The following is a 6,124-nucleotide window of genomic DNA, read 5'->3' as shown; positions in this document are numbered from 1 at the left end:
CCTCATGGATTCTCGGAACATAGCAAGGAAGGAGAGAGTCATTTGCCCCCCACCCACCCACAAACATGCACAACCTCTTCAGAGAAAGTCTGAGCCCTGGGAAAGGTACCATAGTATTCTTGGACCATTCATATTCCAGCTTCCAAACAGGCTTGCTTCTGCCAGATCTCACACTTTCTGCTTTGGGATGTGCCACATTGTGAGTAGGTCAAACAAGCAATGGATCCGATTAGTTCGACCGCAACTCCCCACAGTACAGCCCAGCAGGAAGAAGCTGCTCCACGTCCCCACTCATTTTTGTTCCTTGTTGAATGCTCAGCAAGGGAAGGAAGAGAGAGCTACTAGCCCCCCCCAGCTCCCTGAAGAGATGAACCACGAGAATCCTTTCCAGTAACCCTGCCACTTCAAGGACTTTGGTTATGGGAACCGGCACATTGAACAGCATTGAATTGTACAGAGAATTTGCTACCACATAAATGTGGTTAGAATCATCACCTAACATCTTGATCTTACAGGTGTGCATAGGAAGGTGGTGAACAGAGGGCTTTGCATGGATGTCGTTACAGTGGGATTTCCCCTGCTTTTCTGCTAGGGAATACCCGCGTCATCAATTGCAATGGCATCAAAATAGGAGCAGAATACTTGCTGCATGGGTGGCACAACCTGTGGCAAAAGCCGCAAGAATTTATGGCGGTCCTGGGCCCAATCCAAATGTAACCATTTCGGTACAGTAAACCCTGTTCTATTGCACTGGGAACAAGCATAATTCCTGCATGTTTCCTCTTCATCCCTCCTGTCTTCTCCTCGTGCATCCAGCTTCAACAACAACAATAATAATCCATTTCTTATACTGCCATTTCCCATGACATCTGAAGTGGGAAGCTGTGGCTTTAGAGGTCCTTCCAAAGGATACATGGAGCCAAGAGAACACAGGCTATCCATGAAAACAGAAGGAACACAATGGGGCAATAAGGAGGGAGCCACATTGGCATTAAGACCTAGGAAAGGTTGTGGCTTCCAAGCTGTGATGTGCAAGCATGACGTCGTCACTAATATGGCATCCAGATTTGCTTTCCCGACATTTAGAGGGCATGCAGGAAATCGACCTGACTACAGTGGTGCCTCGCAAGACGAAATTAATTCGTTCCGCGAGTTTTGTCGCCTTGCGATTTTTTTCGTCTTGCGAAGCACGGTGTCGGGAAAGTTTTGGAAAAGCTTAAAAAATCACCAAAGTCTTTAAAAACCTCAAAAAAGGCTACCACACCACGTTCTATGAGTTGCTCCTCGAAGTCAAGTTGCAACTGTATTAACGGTGTTAAGAAAAAGGAAACAAACTTGCAAGACGTTTCCATCTTGTGAAGCAAGCCCATAGGGGAAATCGTTTTGCGAAGCAGCTCAAAAAACAAAAAACCCTTTCGTCTAGCGAGTTTTTTGTCTTGCGAGGCATTCGTCTTGCGAGGTACCACTGTACTCCCAATTATTTATGAAATGGGCTGGAGCAGGGATCCGCTTACCAGTAGATAAACATGGCTGACTGACAGTCCTTACAAACCAGCAGTGGGACCACATTTTACGTTTGGGATTTGAGATGTGTGTACATATTGTGGCCAATGTGGAATGCACAAAGAGATTTGTGCATTTAGGCATTTAAGTACTTCAGGAAGGACATTTTATGCTAATATTTGCAAGTCAGCTTTCATAATTGCTACTTAATCACCTTAGAGTTGCATAAATCTTCATACTGGCATTTCCCCATCTGCCTCCCCTTCTTTCTTCATTATTCTCCTCATTCTGAAAGAAGTGACTGATACTTCAGGCTCCTCTTTTGAATGATGCTGCTCTGCGCAGCCCTTGTAAAGCACCTTCCTCAGAATAAAACCAAGTGACCTCTTCCTCCCTCCAGTGCGACCATTAAGCAGAATGCCTCATGTGTCAGAAGCTGTGATGTGGCAACAGAGTTCCTATTATTTCCCTGGTGGGCTAGCTAGCCAGTTCTGCACTTCATAAGCTGCCCCATTGTTCCAGCTGTGGTGGATAATATTGTTGCATTGCTCCATCTTCTCTTTTGCTTCAGGCAGCAAAATGTGTTGGGCTGGTTCTGCTCCTGTCTGAGCCTGGTGTTTATTTGGGGGTCAGTGACTTTGCTACAGTCTGTTGAATAGCTACAAATAAATCGATGACAATCACACAAAATATTCAACCCATTTACCAACTTTTAAATTATCTATTTTGGATTTTGTAGTGTGTTGTTGTTGTTTCCTGCAAAGGACGCGTTTCAAAAACACAAATTCCACAATTCCAGTTTTGGTCACAAAGGGCACAACCCAGGCAATTTTAAGCACCTTTAACCCTCATTGGTGACAACAGGAAGTACTTGCCGTGCAAATCTATTCTCCATGTGGACTGGTTGAATAAGGGTAGGATATTGACTGACTCCTTGCACCAGTGGAGCTCTAGTATCAGGGATCCATATGGGAATGTTTTCAGCACAGGACAGAATGACTGGTGGGAGCCAACAGCATTGCTGTCAGGAGTCCAGGTTCCCAGCTTGATAACATAGTAAGCTTAGTTAATTAAAAAGGAGGATGTATTGCAAAAACAAACATATAGCTCTGGACGGCTCTAACGCAGCCACCGGCATTATCACTCAAGATGACCCTTCGGAAGACTTCTTCCGGTTTCTACAGAATATATCCTTGCCCATCCTGGCTTATAAAAGCTAGCCGGGAAGGACTGGGCGATGGGCTTCGTGGGGTGGTGAATGCTTCCCTCCGTGAGGGAGCCTTCCCAGACCCGCTGAAAGAGGCGGTTATTAAACCGCTTCTTAAAAAACCATCTTTAGATGCGGCCACGATGGCCAACTATCGCCCAGTCTCAAATCTTCCATTCCTGGGCAAGGTGATTGAGCGAGTGGTTGCCGAACAACTCCAGGCATGCCTGGAAGAAGCGGACCATTTGGATCCCTTCCAGTCGGGATTCAGGCCTCATCATGGGACTGAAACTGCCTTGGTCGCACTGGTTGATGATCTCCGGCGGGCTAGGGACAAAGGTGAGAACTGTTTCCTAGTTCTGCTGGATCTCTCAGCGGCGTTTGATACCATCGACCATAGCATCCTTCTGGACCGTCTTGAGGGGCTGGGAGCTGGGGGCACTGTTATACAGTGGTTCCGCTCCTTCCTCCTGGGCCGTGTTCAGAAAGTGGTGGTGGGGGATGAGTGTTCAGACCCCTGGGCTCTCACTTGTGGGGTGCCTCAGGGTTCTGTCCTCTCCCCCATGCTTTTCAACATCTACATGCGGCCGCTGGGAGAGATCATCAGGAGGTTTGGGCTGGGTGTTCATCAGTATGCGGATGACACCCAGCTCTACCTCTCTTTTAAATCAGAACCAGTGAAGGCGGTGAAGGTCCTGTGTGAGTGTCTGGAGGCGGTTGGAGGATGGATGGCGGCTAACAGATTGAGGTTGAATCCTGACAAGACAGAAGTACTGTTTTTGGGGGACAGGAGGCGGGCAGGTGTGGAGGATTCCCTGGTCCTGAATGGGGTAACTGTGCCCCTGAAGGACCAGGTGCGCAGCCTGGGAGTCATTTTGGACTCACAGCTGTCCATGGAGGCACAGGTCAAATCTGTGTCCAGGGCAGCTGTTTACCAGCTCCATTTGGTACGTAGGCTGAGACCCTATCTGTAACTGTAAATGTTAGCAAACTACTGCCACCCTCCCCCAACTCCACACACACACACACACACACACACAAGGATGTGAATCATGTAAATCCAGATTTGAACATTGCTGTGCCATTCTAACTTGAAAACCCCTGAGGGGTTTCGACTCATCCGGCTTTTACTTTCATTCCACATCACAGTGTCTTCAGTCTGGCTTACCTCCTTCAACACCCCACCTATTTTTCTTCATTATTTTGTATCCTGCAGCAGCGGCAGCAGCAGCGGCAATGGCAGCGGTAGGCTCTGAATGTAAGAATTGATTGACTTGGCCAGTGCCAAGGGATAACAAGCAAAAATTACAGCCAGGAAGTGACTGATTTGAATGCACGCGAGAGCATTAAAGCCTGCCCGGCCTTCACAGGGGCTAAATCATTTGGTCAGCCAGTAATTGCATTAAAACGTCTCTGCAGTTTTGGAGCTACGATTCTGTCTGCGCCGGAGCACAAATACCTACTGTCAAAGGCACAAGTGCTTTATTGGGGTTGGGAGTGGGCAACTAATGGAGCCTTGTCTGTTAGGGTGAATAGGATATTGGCCCATTAACTGTCAGGGAGGCGGATGGGGGCAAAACCAGAATTAGTAGGGTCTGGCTCCACCTACTGGTAGGCTCCTTGCCTTCCATCCTACCAAACCCAATGAGCACCAATGGGCAACAAACGTCACTGCTGGCAACCCTTCCTGCCCTCCCACCCAGTCAATTTTGCTTTCCTCAAACACAAGGAAAGCTTGGCCAGAGCTGTTCTTCCCCCCACCCCCTTCAACATGTGAATGTCCTGCTTTCCCAGCTACTGGAAAATGGAATTTTTGAGGATTTGTTCCAAACAATGCTTCTGTTGTCTCAGTCAGATCCCTGTGTACGTTCTCAGCGTTGGAAGTCCCTGCCGGTTCCTTGACTTATGTGGCTGTTGGTACTGAACATAGATGCTGGGATTCAAAAAGCTACTTGAGCAGCACCGTGGGACTCTGGCAGGCCTGGTGGGTTTTTTACACATCTCCCCTTATAAAACAGTCACCCACATGTTATACAGTGGTACCTCTGGTTACGAACTTAATTCGTTCCGGCGGTCTGTTCTTAACCTGAAACCGTTCTTAACCTGAGCTACCACTTTAGCTAATGGGGCCTCCCGCTGCCACCGTGCCGCTGGCGCACGATTTCTGTTCTCATCCTGAGGTAAAGTTCTTCACCCGAGGTACTACTTCTGGGTTAGCGGAGTCTGTAACCCGAACTGTTTGGAACCCGAGGTGTTTGTAACCCGAGGTACCACTGTATATCAAAAGCGGCTTTGGAGAGTTCACTCAGCTTCAAAAGCAACGTGTGACGGATCTACCCAAAGCCGTTTTTGAGCAAGGGGTTAGTTCTTCAGATCCCAGCCAATAACTCAAAACTGTTCCTGCTTTAAGAGGCAAATTAAACCCTTTAACTATATAATCTCTCTCTCTTGCAAAAGAAAAAAGAAAAAGGTGAGCTCCCAGCTTTCCATCATACTCTAGCATAGCATAACCAAGAAACAGAACCTTGGATGGAGCTATGTAGGTTAGTTGTTGCCATCTGTCTGTCTCAGGAGACAATGGAGGAGTGTGCAGATATGAACAAGATTCATTTTCAGTGCCTGGGGCCAAAAAGCGCAGTAAGTGGGCTCAGCTTCCATCTTTATGTAGTCTCTTTTTTTGTAATGATTTTTATTAAATCTTCCAAATTATTGCATAACTCCAATCACACACCTCTCTTTTTTTGTTAAACATTTTCTTATTGACTTCCCATCCCTCCTTTCTTGATTTTTTAAAAATTCCCCTTGTAGCCGCACTAAAAAACATCTATATTTATTTTCTGAGCTCGCATTTTTCTACGAATCCTTTTTCTTTCCTCTAAAAAAGTAAATAATCACCATTTACACCTCTGGGGAATGGTGGGTGGTATTCAGCTAAGTTTTACGTACACATTGAAATTAATGAACATGTCTTGTTGTACGCTGAAAGAAAATTATATGAAAATGATGTACCGATGGTATTTGACTCCTAGTAAGGTAGCAAAGATGTATAAAACAAGTAAAATACCTGCTGGAAATGTAAAGAAGAAGGTACCTTTTATCATATGTGGTGGTCACGTAAGGCAATAAAAGCATTTTGGGAAATGATATATAATGAATGGAAAAAATGTTTAAAATAACATTTATTTTTTAAAAAAACCAGAAGCTTTTTAAATTAAGAATTGTAGGTACTGAGACCCCCAAAGTAGCAGAAAAGACTTTCTATGTATGCAACAACAGCTGCACAGATGCTATGAGCCCAGAGATGGAAAGAAGAAACACTCCTTACCAGAGAGGAATGGTAAATCAAGCTATTGGAGTACGCTAAAATGGCAAAACTGACTGGAAAGCTCAGGAACCAAGAAGACAAAAACTTCA

The sequence above is a fragment of the Podarcis vaucheri genome, assembly GCF_965113315.1.
Source record: "Podarcis vaucheri genome assembly, chromosome: 5".
Taxonomy (NCBI): Eukaryota; Metazoa; Chordata; class Lepidosauria; order Squamata; family Lacertidae; genus Podarcis; species Podarcis vaucheri.
The sequence above is the reverse complement of the archived record's forward strand: the minus strand, read 5'-3'. Positions refer to the sequence as shown.